Here is a 17,351-nt window from a genome sequence, read left to right on the forward strand (position 1 = left end):
TTTTTTTTCTAGTTAAGCAAGGTCTTTTTACTGAACTGTTACTTGTATGTATTCTTTAACCCATCAAATATACGAGACCTTGTTTAGACTGCTGGGGTAAAGGGACTTTTCAGTCCTATTCGGGCAGGATAAACAAGGTATATTCTATTCTATTCTATCTATGCTATGTATATTCCATATAACTAAGTATGTAGAATCCCATATACATAACTAATATCTAAATATATGCTTTATCATATACACTTATATCTGTGTATGTATCCCATATAACTAATATCTAATGCCATATACACTTATATCTATGTATGAACCGGCACTTATGTAACGTACATACCTGTTCATATACACATGTGACTGCGAGAGGCACCTATCTCGAAAAGCATGTTACATAAGGGCCTTGATTACATATGTCGGTTTTTATGTACTTACATATGTGCTCTGTGTGATAGAGAAAGAAAGATACTGCTTGTAAGAGAAAGAGAGAGAGAGGGGAGGGGGTCCATATAGGTTTCTATGTACTCAAATACTGCTGTGACTATCGCTTTTTACGAGTTCATTTATATTATGAAAAGCATGTTACATAAGGGCTTTGATTACATATGTCGGTTTTTATGTACTTACATGTGTGCTCTGTGTGATAGAGAAAGAGAAAGAAAGATACTGCTTGTAAGAGAAAGAGAGAGAGAGACTGCTTGTAAGATAGAAGATAGAGAGAGGGGAGGGGGTCCATATAGGTTTCTATGTACTCAAATACTGCTGTGACTATCGCGTTTTACGAGTTCATTTATATTATTTCATATAATTTCATTTATACTGACACATCCTCTCATAGATTGGGCCAAAAGATCCAAGTTACTTTTATCTTTTATAGTTGCCCGTTAAGATAACCGGCGATCAGTAATGGCCATTTTTATTGACACTTTGCACCTACGTTCTACGGCCTCTAATGGGAATTTTATTTGGATGTGGGAACATGCTTTCTAAAATCCATGTCTTCACTGCACTTTTTCCGAACTATATTCCGATTTGGGATCATGCTTTCTAAGTATCTTTTTTACTTTCCTTAATTTCTTCTACTGCATACTTTCCCCCAATTCTGTTTTGGGGTCAGCTTAACCACTTTCCTTCGATGTTGAAAAGTTTGAAATCCCATGTCATCGATATGTATGTTCTCTTGTCTAGGTTTTCTAGCACCCATGTAGGTACATGTGTTTGCTCCCATTTTTAGTTTCCTAGGGTTATCGAAAGTGATTTATCGGAAGTAGACTTGTGATATTTGGAGAGGGTTATCGGCCCATTTCGGTGATATTTTCGTTTGGGGTTATCATGGGACCTGTGTTGTTCTCTTCCCTTGGGCTATCAAGGTTTGGTGTTATCTTGGTGTTAAAGTGAGTGTTGGGAAACTTAAAAGTTTGAAATCCCATGTCATCGATATGTATGTTCTCTTGTCTAGGTTTTCTAGCACCCATGTAAGTACATGTGTTTGCTCCCATTTTTAGTTTCCTAGGGTTATCGAAAATGATTTATCGGAAGTAGACTTGTGATATTTGGAGAGGGTTATCGGGCCATTTCGGTGATATTTTCGTTAGGGGTTATCATGGGACCTGTGTTGTTCTCTTCCCTTGGGCTATCAAGGTTTGGTGTTATCTTGGTGTTAAAGTGAGTGTTGGGAAACTGATTTCATGGACAATTCCTTTGCTGAGATTTTTTTCTCCTTTTTTTTTACTAATTTTAGGTGATATCGACTCATATTTCGTATGGAACGGTCTGCTCGGCTTTTTTGATCTTGATGGTCAATATCAATCATTAGTCACCTTTTTAAACAAAATCCCACTTTCCGTACTTTCTCATTGTTATGAGTTAAAAGTACAATATTATCGTTGTTATTAGCCAGTAGGAAATTTCCACCATTCTTTTGAGTTTGACTACTTGATCCAGGGGGATCATTTTGAATTTTCTTTGAACTTCGTTGTGATTTTCTATCCGTCTGTCATCTTGTTTAGGGTTTCCCTGGGCCTTCTTTGGTCCGTGCTGACTCCTGACTAGACCAGAGATTTTGTTCATGCTGTGTTTATTTATGTGGTTTTTCCCCAGAAAATTTGATTCCGATCCAATATCCAATCCATCTGCATATTAAACTGATACAGGTGTTAGTGGGACACTCCCAAACGCAGACATTGTCGGAATAAGAGGAAAACCGTGTTGGGCTTTTCCCTTGGAATTTTCAGTATTAGGCTTGGTTTGTTGCCAGCAACGCACACTCCGATCCAATCCATCTGCATATTAAACTGACACAGGTGTTAGTGGGACACTCCCAAACGCAGACATTGTCGGAATACGAGGAAAACCGTGTTGGGCTTTTCCCTTGGAATTTTCAGTATTAGGCTTGGTTTGTTGCCAGCAACGCACACCCTTTTTTTCTCCAAACCAGGAGGAGGAGGAGAAGGAATAAAAATACTCAATGATCCAGATTTGACTGTAGTAATCGGTTTCCTATCAGTAGTATTACTCATTGGAATGTAGGTACTACGGACATTCCATTGATTCTGAATCATACGTGTTATTCACTCCTACAATATTGGATACCTACCACAATGATAAAATTACTGTCCATATTTATCTATCTATCTCGAACATACCATTTAGCGTGGTATTTGAAATGGACTGTAAACAGGCCATTAGAACTAACCCAGTAATTTCCCCACTTCTAGACCTGTTTGTTTATTTTTCTTCAAAAATTTTGCATCATGAAACTAATAGGCACATGACTACATAATGACTTTTGTGCTACCGAGGCGAATTCCTAGCTGTTTTTCTTAGTTTGGGAATCGGAGGAAGGCGCAAACTATATGGATCGGATTTCACAGTACCTACACCATAGTGGTGTACTCCACATTCCCAGAGTTCCGGAGTAAATATTTGTACTCCAAAAAAAATGATACCTTCCACAATCATAAAATTACTGTCCATTTTTATCTATCTATCTCTCGAACATACCATTCAGCGTGGTATTTGAAATGGACTGTAAACAGGCCATTAGAACTAACCCAGTAGTTTGGCTGATAAAAAAAAAAGAAAAAAAAACAGTCTAGTTCTTTTCCCCACTTCTATTAGACCTGTTTGTTTATTTTTCTTCAAAAATTTTGCATCATAGAAAAAAAAACAGTCTAGTTCTTTTCCCCACTTCTATTAGACCTGTTTGTTTATTTTTCTTCAAAAATTTTGCATCATGAAACTAATAGGCACATCACATAATGACTTTTGTGCTACCGAGGCGAATTCCTAGCTGTTTTTCTTAGTCTGGGAATCGGAGGAAGGCGCAAACTATGGATCGGATTTCACAGTACCTACACCATAGTGGTGTACTCCACATTCCCAGAGTTCCGGAGTAAATATTTGTACTCCAAAAAAGAAGGTGGGAATTGATAGTCAAGCAAATTTATGCTGTCATACTGTGGTTTCAATTCCGACATCCGACTGCGGTAAATTCCTGGAACTACCAATGCGTAGCTACCTTGTGTTGTCGACATTGCAGAAAATTGCTGATTACCTATCTTTTTTTTATCATTCCTAATAATTTCTTTTTAACCATTTCATATCATAAATTCATAATACATATTTTTAATTAACAAGTAGATTTTTATGAAGAATTTATCAATTTACTCGAACTTCATCATACATTCAAGTTGATCATACATTCATACTCTCTCTCTCCCTCCCTCCCTCCCTCCCCCCCCTCTCATAGGCACATAACTACATAATGACTTTTGTGCTACCGAGGCGAATTCCTAGCTGTTTTTCTTAGTCTGGGAATCGGAGGAAGGCGCAAACTACGGATCGGATTTCACAGTAGGTACCTACACCATAGTGGTGTTCTCCACATTCCCAGAGTTCCGGAGTAAATATTTGTACTCCAAAAAAAAAGAAGGTGGGATTGATAGTCAAGCAAATTTATGCTGTCATACTGTGGTTTCAATTCCGACATCCGACTGCGGTAAATTCCTGGAACTACCAATGCGTAGCTACCTTGTGTTGTCGACATTGCAGAAAATTGCTGATTACCTATCTTTTTTTTATCATTCCTAATAATTTCTTTTTAACCATTTCATATCATAAATTCATAATACATATTTTTAATTAACAAGTAGATTTTTATGAAGAATTTATCAATTTACTCGAACTTCATCATACATTCAAGTTGATCATACATTCATACTCTCTCTCTCCCTCCCTCCCTCCCTCCCCCCCCTCTCATTTCCATAGGTATACGTATGTATATGTAGGTACGAGTGTTTCTATGAAACGTCAATAAACTATAAAGTTCAATCGCTTATTTTTCTCCCAATGTGAACTTTTCTATATTATCAAAATAGCGCCGTATTTTCATTCAACGTTTTTGCACATTGTCTCTAATAGCAATCAATGCCGAGACTCATTTCAGAGACAATTTCAAAACTTACTTGTAAACTTGTTTACAATTTACAAATGTAAACCTAAAATGATAAAAAGTATTGCATACCTACAAATCTCCCTGCGGTTTTTGCCGCAGTCGATATTTCGAATGGCCACAAAAAGTTCGGCTTTTTCGCCGTTATTTGATGACTTTTTCGCGAGAAACTTTACCAGAATAGACTCTAGCTAGAACTTTCACAGAATAGACTTGAGCGAGAGCTTTTTTATTGTTTCCGGAATGCCGAGACGAGCAAAGTTGCTAAATAAAATTGATGGACGCTTTTTTATGGTCGCTAGCTCTAATGTAGGATCTGGGGGGGCTACAGGAGACCTGCAAAGTGAGGGCACTTTTTGGAGATATTGTCTTCAAAGAGGTGCAAATGTCCATGTCCGTTCTTGGAGTGCACCTACCCTTGAATCACTAAACATCCTATCGACTATTTTCTTCTTTTTAATATCACTGACGCGTCTACAAATTGTCAACTTTTCTTCTTTTCTTTTATATTTTTCACAAATTTTATTATTTCCACAAAACTTTATGTGTTGCAATTTCCTATTGTTCACCCATCGGCTCGTAAACCATAAATGGAAAAGGCCATATACGGAGGCTTTATAATAAACACACCATATTCCATATTAATAATCCCCAGGAAAGCCCTGCTGTGCACGTCGAAAGAGTTATGGCTGAATGGACAAATACATTGCAATTTTTCCTGTTTTTTTTTTTGCCATATTTATGGTGTATGTATTTATATTTGCCATATTTATATTTATGGTGGGCATGTGGTCCATACATCATGCTCCTCGTGCTGGCCTGGCTGGCTGGACATGGTAGATAAGGAATGCGGTGCTGTATGGTCGGGTGACCGCCCTTTTGTCCCTTTTTTGGTGAAAGGGCCCCAGAAGCTTTTTTTTAACTTTGAATGGAATTGAATATTATTTTTTTCCTTTCCCTATTATATGTACATTTTTGTCTCCCTTAGAATCAAAATACCCCCTCTTACGACCAAGGTCTTTTTTTAACTCTTTTTTTTTTTTTTTTTTTTTTTTTTTTTTTTTTTTTTTTGTGTAAAAAAAATTTCCCCTGTTTATTCAACTGGGGGTGTGTGGAATAGATATTATTATATTTTCCTACCTATTTGCACATCCTTCGCCTACCGGCACTGAAAATTGCTCACACACTCGTGCCAATCAAATCATCTTACGATAATTAGGTAATAATATATATGATTAATTAATACTTATCACCTACACCGACTGTACAAACAAGCCATTGTGCAAACCATTAGGTGGGGTGGGGGGGGGGGAACCTCGAACACTTTTGAAAGTTAAGAAGGGAACCGCAACGAAAAAAGTCTGGCCACCCCTGTTATACGATATTGTACGTACGGACGGTACACAATGATACACGCACAGTACCTAATGAATCAAATGATATACGGAGTAAAAAGTTAATTCTTATGATGTATGTGCAACGGCAATAACAAGATATACAATACTGTCATATGGTATTGTACGTACGGACGGTACACAATGATATACGGATAGTACATTGATAATGATATGGGGACTAGCATAATACGAAGTACGTTGACCCACCACCGGTGCAGTCATAACTGCATACCATACACACAACACAGAATAGAAGTGCACACACAAGGCTACTCTATGTAGATATTCATGAATTGAAGAATGTAGTACCTATGTACAAGTATCTATATATTTAGATATTAGTACCTATGTCTGTACAAGTACCTATGTATGTCTAGCGAGTACCTTGCTAAGTGGTCAGAATGTAAACAGTGGGAAATTATAACTTGAAATAAAATAATAATAACGACTTGACTACGATTTGGCACTGCTATTAGAAGTTGAATGAACCAGGTCTGTTGTTAGTTTACCTTTTTTTATATGTGCTACTTTTTTATTGTTACTTTAAGAGGTTTGATAGAGGGAACTGTAACTGCTTAGGACTTATCGTCTCGAAAGCGAAGAGAAGAAGGATAGGATAGGAGAAAGCCAGCCGTTCTGTTCCGAGAACGAACCTTATCCTTTGAGGACTAATTGACAAAGGCTCTTCCCGGGGCGGGATTGGAACCCGCGACCTAGCGTTTACAAGGGACAAGGCAGACGCTGACCCTCAAAGCTAACTAGGTTTTTTTTTTTTTTTTTTTTGTCACTGATTTCTAGCTTATTTTTCAGTGTGTCAGTGGTCCCAGTTCCCCCAATAGATGCGTGGAAGCTTAACCCATCCTTTAGGGCTGTTTACCCTTACATCTAAACCTCTGAGGGGCTTTTTGTGTATCTGTTACCGGCATTCAAGCATTTCATAGAATGACGAGGTATTCTATACAATGCCGGTGTTATATAGATTGCCGGTTGTATATGGACTCCCATAATAACTCGAACTTTGCGTCTGTGCGTGATTCATCACTCACATTTTTCGCAGTCGGGGCTATACTATACATATACAGATTACAGAGTTATTTTGATAGATAATACCTCCTTCGTTATCGCCTCTCTTGTTTCAACTCTCACTTGCCCATTATAATGAGCGTAAAATGAAACCCTCTTCGATTACAGAGATCATTATTGAGATCCATATGATAAATCTATTTCTAGTGCAGGCGAACTTGGATACCTGGGAACACTTTATAAGGAAAATGTTTGTGGTCCCTCACATTTTAACTTCATCTTTCCTGGACATCTCTATAAATGGGCAGCATTTAGCAGAAAAGAACCAACCATCCATATTCTCCGTAAGCAATTCTCCGTATGGATGATTCTTTTCTGCTGAATGCTCTCTAAATACTTGACAAACAACTCTTTATTTAAGAAGGACCAGGAGGAGGAGAAGGAATAAAAATACTCAATGATCCAGATTTGACTGTAGTAATCGGTTTCCTATCAGTAGTATTACTCATTGGAATGTTGAAACCCTCTTCGATTACAGAGATCATTATTGAGATCCATATGATAAATCTATTTTTAGTGCAGGCGAACTTGGATACCTGGGAACACTTTATAAGGAAAATGTTTGTGGTCCCTCACATTTTAACTTCATCTTTCCTGGACATACTGGGAACACTTTATAAAGAAAATGTTTGTGGTCCCTCTCACATTTTAACTTCATCTTTCCTGGACATCTCTATAAATGGGCAGCATTTAGCAGAAAAGAACCATCCATAAAGCAATTCTCCGTATGGATGATTCTTTTCTGCTAAATGCTCTCTAAATACTTGACAAACAACTCTTCATTTAAGAAGGATCAGGAGGAGGAGAGGGAATAAAAATACTCAGTGATCCAGATTTGACTGTAGTAATCGGTTTCCTATCAGTAGTATTACTCATTGGAATGTAGGTACTACGGACATTCCATTGATTCTGACTTTCCGTACTTTCTCATTGTTATGAGTTAAAAGTACAATATTATCGTTGTTATTAGCCATGCAGTAGGAAATTTCCACCATTCTTTTGAGTTTGACTACTTGATCCAGGGGGATCATTTTGAATTTTCTTTGAACTTCGTTGTGATTTTGTAGGAAATTTCCACCATTCTTTTGAGTTTGACTACTTGATCCAGGGGGATCATTTTGAATTTTCTTTGAACTTCGTTGTGATTTTCTATCCGTCTGTCATCTTGTTTAGGGTTTCCCTGGGCCTTCTTTGGTCCGTGCTGACTTCTGACTAGACCAGAGATTTTGTTCATGCTGTGCTTATTTATGTGGTTTTTCCCCAGAAAATTTGATCGCGATCCAAGGTCCATATTTATCTATCTATCTCTCGAACATACCATTCAGCGTGGTATTTGAAATGGACTGTAAACAGGCCATTAGAACTAACCCAGTAGTTTGGCGCGATCCAATTCATCTGCATGCTTACTAATACAGGTGTTAGTGGGACACTCCCAAATGGTGACATTGTCGGAATAAGAGGAAAACCGTGTTGGGCTTTTCCCTTGGAATTTTCAGTATTAGGCTTGGTTTGTTGCCAGCAACGCACACCCTTTTTTTTTCTCCAAAAACCCAATGTTGCGTCATTACTTTTTCCGATATGTCCCGCCATTCACGAGATTCGTATAAGCTTAACCCATCCTTTAAGGCTGTCTAGCCCCCACACCTAAGCCTCAGATTGGGCTTTTTCTGTATGGAGTTAAGCTGCCGTTTACGATATAGGCGGCATGTTGAGTAACGCTGTTCACAGCCGAAGGTCAAGGGAATTCCTAGATCTGTCTAACCTATCCCGATAATCAACAATCTTGCGCTAAAATTAGCTACCCAAAGCCCGCGGATCAGAGTAGATTCCGCGAATCAATTAGCTATTACGGGAAGCATTACAATTATAATATCATAACCAATCAACGAGTTAAAGACTTCGCTCGATTAAGACTGTTGTTTTTCTCCAGAATTGTTTGCATGTGAGTTTGTGAGTGTATATCGGTATATGTGTTTAGCCTAGTATGCACTATGCATATTGTTTCTATCTACTTTATGTATCATCAAACAAAGCACATTATATCGATGTAGCTTTATCATGTATGGTAAATAAGGTACATATTATCATGTATGGTTAATAAGGTACTCGTATATCGATAGCTATATGATGTATAGCAAGTAAGGTACTACCTATTATTGTTTGCTTTATGTTTGTTCTGTCTTATTAAAAAATAAAGTTCATTATCTTTTTGAAAAAAAAAAAAAAATAATATAGTACCTATAAGTAAGTATCTATATATTTAGATATTAGTACCTATGTCTGTACAAGTACCTATGTATGTCTAGCGAGTACCTTGCTAAGTGGTCAGAATGTAAACAGTGGGAAATTATAACTTGAAATAAAATAATAATAACGACTTGACTACGATTTGGCACTGCTATTAGAAGTTGAATGAACCAGGTCTGTTGTTAGTTTACCTTTTTTTATATGTGCTACTTTTTTATTGTTACTTTAAGAGGTTTGATAGAGGGAACTGTAACTGCTTAGGACTTATCGTCTCAAAAGCGAAGATTGACTATGATTTGGCACTGCTATTAGAAGTTGAATGAACCAGGTCTGTTGTTAGTTTATCTTTTTTTTTATATGTGCTACTTTTGTGTATTATTATTTTAAGAGGTTGGATAGAGGGAACTGTAACTGCTAAGGACTTATCTTCCCGAAATCGAAGAGAAGAAGGATAGGATAGAAGAAAGCCAGCCGTTCAGTTCCGAGAACTAAATCGTATAAATATGAATCTCCTGGGGGGGGGGATCGTAGAAATTTTGATTAGTTTCCCGTGCTAGAAAAATCAATTAGTTTGCCTGTGTTTACCATAAACAGAAAAGTTAGGTCCTTACTCGCCCATATTATGTAGGTATGTACTAGCCAAGCATTGGTATAAGAAAATAAAAACTCATGTCGTACCTACTACTAGTAGTAAATCGTAGTACACGATAATTTCTCAATCACTTCTCTCTTCCCACAATACTCCTCAATGAACTCTTCTGGGGTCGCGGCTAAACATACATAGTTTTTGGTTAGTTTCCCGAACTAGAAAAATCAATTAGTTTGGTTAGTTTCCCGAACTAGAAAAATCAATTAGTTTGCCTGTGCTTACCATAAACAGAAAAGTTAGGTCCTTACTCGCCCATATTATGTAGGTATGTACTAGCCAAGCATTGGTATAAGAAAATAAAAACTCATGTCGTAGGTACCTACTACTAGTAGTAAATCGTAGTGGTAGTACACGATAATTTCTCAATCACTTCTCTCTTCCCACAATAGTCACAATACTCCTCAATGAACTCTTCTGGGGTCGCGGCTAAACATACATAGTTACAAACGTTCATACATACAAACGTTCCACTGATAACAAGTCAAACCAAAGAGGAAATGAGAGGTGAAAAAATATAGCTATACGGAAAATATAGCTATCGTCGGACTTAAACTTCTTCGCTCACACATTGATAAAAATGTCAAGATATAGTTTTCTTCTGGTACCGTAATTGTGTGCTTTCAATAGACTTACAGGGCGGTTCAGTCTTCGGTTTCGGGAGAGAAATAGATATTTTCGTGCACCATCAATGTTGTTGTTGTTGTTGTTGTTTTCAAATGCTCGGAGTTGACTATTAGGTCATTTTCCCTCGTGCATCCCAATATTTTGCTACCAAGTTGTCGTTGTTTGAAAGTGTAGACATTTACATTTAGAGGGTTTTCAGTATGATGGTATTCAGAGCCTTTAAATAAAATGCATCACAATAAAATGATTTACTCAGAAATGAAAATCTGAAATATTGCAAGAAAAATTACCATCCAAAGATGTCCCTTAAAAGGTCGCAAGCAACCTTAGGACAGTATCCAAGTTTCAAGCTGGAATATGAAATTTTTGTTCCCGTTAAGTACTTCGTCAGGGAAATGCTTTCTAAAATCAAATAACAAACCAACCGACAGCAACCTTCTGGAATTACATTTTTTCAAACGTTAGGTACTTTATAAAAATCTTATTTTTATGATTTTGCATAATATTTTACATAGTGTAATGCTATAATGGTTAATTATTATATTACCTATTGTGCATGGTTAAGTTAATAATTATAAAATGAAATTGTGATATTAATCTGATAAGTTACTACTGTATTTTTTTTTCTTTTTTTCTATTAAGTTTATCATTAAGAGAAAATAATTAAGTTGTTTTCATTTTATTTTTGTAAGTGTTTGATATAAGAAATTATATTTTTCTCAAATCAGTACCATTACAAGCCTACTCGGTAGTCCTCAAATGATAAATCAATGTTTTTTTTTTTACTTTTAAATGAAGTAAAGGGATAATTTTGAGCAAGAAAAAATATTCCCCGATCACCTATTTCCTCTTCTGGTACCGTAATTGTGTGCTTTCAATAGACTTACAGGGCGGTTCAGTCTTCGGTTTCGGGGGAGAAATGGATTTTTTCGTGCAAATTACCAATTGTTTCGCTTGCTAGCGTAGAACGAAAAAGTCCCAGTTGGCTTAGAACTCTGGGAAGGTAGCGCGTCTTTTGATATTTTTCGTGCAAATTACCAATTGTTTCGCTTGCTAGCGTAGAACGAAAAAGTCCCAGTTGGCTTAGAACTCTGGGAAGGTAGCGCGTCTGCTTTGTAAGCGCCTAGGTCCCGGGTTCGATTTACCGCTCGGGGCGAACTTTATTCTTATCCTCAAAAGATAAAGTCCACTTTCGAAATGGCTGGCTTCATCCCGTCCTCTTCTCTCTTTGATTTCGGCACAATAAGGCCTCCGTTCTTACAGTTCTCCCTATCAAACAAACCTTCCGAGTCCTGAAGGAATAAGACACACTAAGCATAAATTTTCCAAGATTAGGTTCAAGTCGAAACAAAATACATATTCCCTAAAAAGTAATTCTATGCCCTACTCCTAAAAAGTAATTCTAGGTCCTACCGCAGCCACTATCATCCTGTATACTCCAAGTTCGCATTCTTGTTGTCTATTGAAAGACATGTGGATAAGGAATTCCTCTCTGCCAGCGGGTATATTTTATCTCGATTCCTTCTTCGTGATGCATTTTTCTCTCCAAATCCCCTCAGTCCTCACTCGTTGTGTCTGGATATGTATGTGTCTCTTCATTCTCAGCCTCATATAATATATCTACTCGGATAACTCTACTCTGTATACTCCAGATCATTTGAAATTCTTCTCTTTTGGTACTGGTTATTTGATTTTGCCTATGACTGAATGTCTTTGGCTTGAGTTATGTTGACTGGGATTCTCCTCTTTGGAACTAATTTGACACAGTTGCTCTGGATTGATTTTACTTATGACTGGATTCCGGAAAGAAAAAAAATCATGGGTGATAAATTCTTACTCCTTCTTCTCTTCCTCTTTATCCTTCTCCTCCTCTCCTCCCCCTCCCTTCCATTATTGTCCACCCTTCAAATAGCGTTCATAATTTCACATGTCACCACTTCACCCCTATAACATATTGTTCGAATATGATAATGATAACGAGGATGTGATGATATTGCATATTGTGATGCAAGTCGTTAACGAGGAGAAGAAGGAGGAGGAGAAAAATAAGGAAGTTAAAAAGAAAATGGAGGAGGAAGAGAAGAAGAATATGAAATAGAAAGTAAAAAGTAGAAAATAATGAAGAAAGAGAGATGGAGAAAATCAAAAAGCTTAGAAGAGAGAAGACTCAAGAGGCCAAAAATCTGGAAGCAAAAAATGGATATGATAAGGAAAAGAAGAGAAGGAAGAAGAAATAGAAGTAGAAATCGAGGAAAAGTCCACAAAGAACTCCAAATGGGAGGAGGAGGTGATAGAAGGGGGAAGTCGCAGACAAGACAAAAAGTCAGGCGTGTGGGGGGGGGAGAGAAAAGGGAAAGGGAGGAGAGGGGAGAGACAAGGGAAAGGGGAAATGACTAGACAGAAACTGGAAGGAGTGCCTGGGACTAAAAGGGTGAGATTATGTAGGGTGGGGGGAGAGAAATAGGGTAAAAATTATGTAGGGTAGGGTGGGGTGAGACACAGGGTCGGGTTAGAATTGTTTAGGGTAGGACAGGGCGAGAAAGTTTAAAAGCGAGGAGTAGGTACTTCAGTATTCTAGAGAGTGCAGAATTTCATAGAAAGGCTTTTTATTTTTAACTTTTTATACCAGCAGTCTAAAGTAGGTACGCTTCGTAGAAGCTGAATTCATCCCTTAGGGCTGTTTGTCCCTCCACCTAAGCCTTGGAGTGGGCTTTTTGTGTTTGAGTATGAAACATTTTTACTGTAGTCTTCATACTACTTAAAAGAGGGAATTTGTGACTCATCTCATCATCCTACAGACCGACACCAAACCCGGTATACATACATCACATTTAGGAGGAAATAATACTCGTAAAATTATGTTCCAAGTTTGTAGCTCATAAGTTCCTCTCTCTCTCCCGTCCCTACTCCTACTTTCAATCCCTCCCTTGCTACTTTCTCTCTCCCTCCTGCTTCCTCCTTCCCTTCCTTCTCCTGATTCCCTCTTTCTCTTCCTCCCTCTTACGACATTTCGCAGACCTTTTAATGTTGTCGGAAGAGCCATAGCGAATACTTGGCAAAGGAAATAATAACAATTTTATTCATATATAGATAATGTACTTAGGAAGAAAAAAAGACACACAACACAATTTTCCCTTCCATGGTGATTAAAATGCAAATAAATCTGCGAAAAATAGTGGTAAATTCAAATATGTATGTAGATAATGATAAAATTAATATGTATGTAGATAATGATAAAATTAATAAAATGATTGTCTGGCTGGGGGACGTTAAACAGGGAGTAGACCAGCTTAGTCTGGCTGGGGGACTTTAAACAGGGAGAATACCAGCCTGAATTTCCCTTGCTAAAGAAATAGCAAAGGTTGATTGCGAAGGGCATCCACTCGTAAAATTTGGAGCCAAAACCAAATGTCAGCCCAAAGCGATCACCCTAGTTAGGGCTGATTGAGAGGCTGACGAAAAACGCCAACCCCGTCTGTACACGGGAAAAGAATGAAACAATGATACACAATGAAACAATGATACACGTATTGTACCTAATTAATCAAATGATATACGGAGTAAAAAGTTAATTCTTATGCCCTGTTCATAATTATGTATGTGCAACGGCAATAACAAGATATACAATACTGTCATACGGTATTGTACGTACGGACGGTACGTAAAGATAATTATACGGACGGTACACAATGATATGCGGACAGTACATTGATAATGATATGGGGACTAGTATAATACGAAGTACGTTGACCCACCACCGGTGCAGTCATAACTGCATACCATACACACAACACAGAATAGAAGTGCACACACAAGGCTACTCTATGTAGATATTCATGAATTGAAGAATGTAGTACCTATGTACAAGTATCTATATATTTAGATACATAATACGAAGTACGTTGACCCACCACCGGTGCAGTCATAACTGCATACCATACACACAACACAGAGTAGAAGTGCACACACAAGGCTACTCTATGTAGATATTCATGAATTGAAGAATGTAGTACCTATGTACAAGTATCTATATATTTAGATATTAGTACCTATGTCTGTACAAGTACCTATGTATGTCTAGCGAGTACCTCGCTAAGTGGTCAGAATGTAAAAATATCTATATATTTAGATATTAGTACCTATGTCTGTACAAGTACCTATGTATGTCTAGCGAGTACCTCGCTAAGTGGTCAGAATGTAAACAGTGGGAAATTATAACTTGAAATAAAATAATAATAACAACTTGACTATGATTTGGCACTGCTATTAGAAGTTGAATGAACCAGGTCTGTTGTTGTTTACCTTTTTTTATATGTGCTACTTTTGTGTATTATTATTTTAAGAGGTTGGATAGAGGGAACTGTAACTGCTTAGGACTTATCGTCCCGAAAGCGAAGAGAAGGATAGGATAGGAGAAAGCCAGCCGTTCTGTTCCGAGAACGAACCTTATCCTTTGAGGACTAACTGTCAAAGGCTCTTCCCGGGGCGGGATTGGAACCCGCGACCTAGCGCTTACAAAGGACAAGGCAGACGCTGACCCTCAAGCTAACTAGGATTTTTTTTTTTTTTTTTTTTTTTTTTTTTTGTTATTGATTTCTAGCTTATTTAATGATAAAATTAATAATATTAAGTAATAAAATAGAAAACAATTAAAATGCAGCCACTTATCAGACTACGCCAGATACGGATAGGACATATAAAAATAACTTTGCTACTCCCTCCCTCTTCTCTCTCTCTCTCTCTCTCTCCCTCCCTCCCTCTCCCCCTCCTCACCTCTCTTCCCATACCTTTCCTTCCACTCTATGCCTTGAAAGAAGAGAAGAGAAACAAGAGGGAGTGGAAAGAAGCTGGAAATGATTTAGATGAGGGGAAAAGGGAGGAAAGAGAGAGGGGGAGTGTGGGAGGGAGGGAATTTTGAACGAGACATATTGTCTATGAGAGGGAGGGCAAGGAGGGAGAAAAATTGCACCAATTTTGCGGCATAGAAAAACTCCCATAATAATAAGAAGAGTAGGTAATATTGTATTTGACTTTTTTTTTACTGGACATTTTATCCTTTTATTTTATTTAGGAAGTGTGCATAGGAAGTGTGCATAGCCTAGTTGTAACACTCTGTATATTCTTTAACTCTTTTAACTCATAAACACTCTTAACACTAACAACCAGCTAGGTGTAAAAAGTTTACAACATACAATACTTACACATACTGTATAATAATATGTACAAAATTATACATACCTGCTCTCAGTCTAGCTACGCAAGTTAGTGAGTAGAATAGAATAGAAATAGAAGGTAGCTAGGATAACAATATAAATAATAATGAGAGAAGTAGAAAAAGTTATAAAGTCAACTATTTACGATAGAACTTTGGTATTTACCATCTGAGAGAATTACCACGGGCAAAAGAGCTCTAATCAAAAGTTACAACTTTGGAGACAACCGCCAATGGGGGTGTTGGAGTGTTAAGTCAGATTTATTTGCAAAAGTGTGTTCAGCTATTTACCAAGTTTTGTTAGGTACCTTTGCTGTTGTTTTTTTTTTTTTTTTTTTTTTTTTTGAAGGGGTAATACTTGAGGGTATAGTAGTAATATGTAGTAAATTCTGGCAGAAGTATGGACCTATGAATCGTATGCTTTTTCTTGTCCATACAAGGCCCAGATAGAAATAGGTTCTTTCTTTGAAGAAAGAACAAAATTGTGGCACTTCTCATGGAATTTTGGCACACCAAAAACCGCACCCCTGGTAGCCAAATTCCTCAAGAAAGAAGTCGTCTCGTGCTTAAAACTGACCAATCAGAAATCACCGAATGACGCGCGGTCCAATCAATTGCACTCGAATTAGTCGCATTCCTCAAGTATTGAGAATTGATTCAGAATAATCAGCTACTACACGCCAGAAGAAAAAGAGATCATTAATAAGAATAAGAAGGAAGAATGCGCCCGGGCCAAATTGAGTTAAAAACCAGAATTTTGAGCAGGAAAAAAAATCAATAATAATAATTATTATAAAAAACGACACAATAATAAAAAACGACAAAGAATCCTTGGTCGTACATCCTGGAGGTCTTGGTGAAAAAGAAACCGAAATAGTAGCCAAATCTTGACAAAAAAAAGATAATAATAATAATAAGGGTTTCACGTCACTTTATAAGTAAGTAAAAAAGAAGAAAAAAATCTTAATCAACTGTCTGAAGTCGTTCTGACTTGTGAGTTGTGACTTGCACTTATTGACTTTGTTACGTGTTATCTTGTTTTCTGTCGAGTATTTGGAGTCCAAAGACCCCGGGAGTCTGGGAATATTTCAAAGTCCCCAAATATCTGGCAACTGGCAATCCTTCATTCCATGGATCAGAGAAGCAATGTTGCACTTGGTCGTTCTGACTTGTGAGTTGTGACTTGCACTTATCGACTTTGTTACGTGTTATCTTGTTTTCTGTCGAGTATTTGGAGTCCAAAGACCTCTGGGAGTCTGAGAATATTTCAAAGTCCTCAAATATCTGGCAACTGGCAATCCTTCATTCCATGGATCAGAGAAGCAATCAAGCAATGTTGCACTTGGTTGGTATCCGAATGGCTGTATATCTATGCTGGCTTTTCGCCGCGCCGTATGGAGGGAGACTCGGCTTTTCGCCGCGCCGTATGGAGGGAGACTCGGCTTTTCGCCGCGCCGTATGGAGGGAGACTCGGCTTTTCGCCGCGCCGTATGGAGGGAGACTCGGCTTTTCGCCGCGCCGTATGGAGGGAGACTCGGCTTTTCGCCGCGCCGTATGGAGGGAGACTCGGCTTTTCGCCGCGCCGTATGGAGGGAGACTCGGCTTTTCGCCGCGCCGTATGGAGGGAGACTCGGCTTTTCGCCGCGCCGTATGGAGGGAGGCTCATACAGTGACGTTAAACCTAACCTATAT

General features: G+C 37.9%; 1 protein-coding gene across 1 annotated transcript in view; it reads left to right on the forward strand.

The window, feature by feature from the left end:
• Positions 1–17,351, forward strand: part of LOC103506529 — a 119,287-nt gene that overhangs the window by 95,665 nt on the left and 6,271 nt on the right. The gene's annotated exons all lie outside the window — the stretch shown is intronic.

Source organism: Diaphorina citri, unplaced genomic scaffold, assembly GCF_000475195.1.
Source record: "Diaphorina citri unplaced genomic scaffold, Diaci psyllid genome assembly version 1.1 scaffold242, whole genome shotgun sequence".
Classification (NCBI taxonomy): domain Eukaryota; kingdom Metazoa; phylum Arthropoda; class Insecta; order Hemiptera; family Psyllidae; genus Diaphorina; species Diaphorina citri.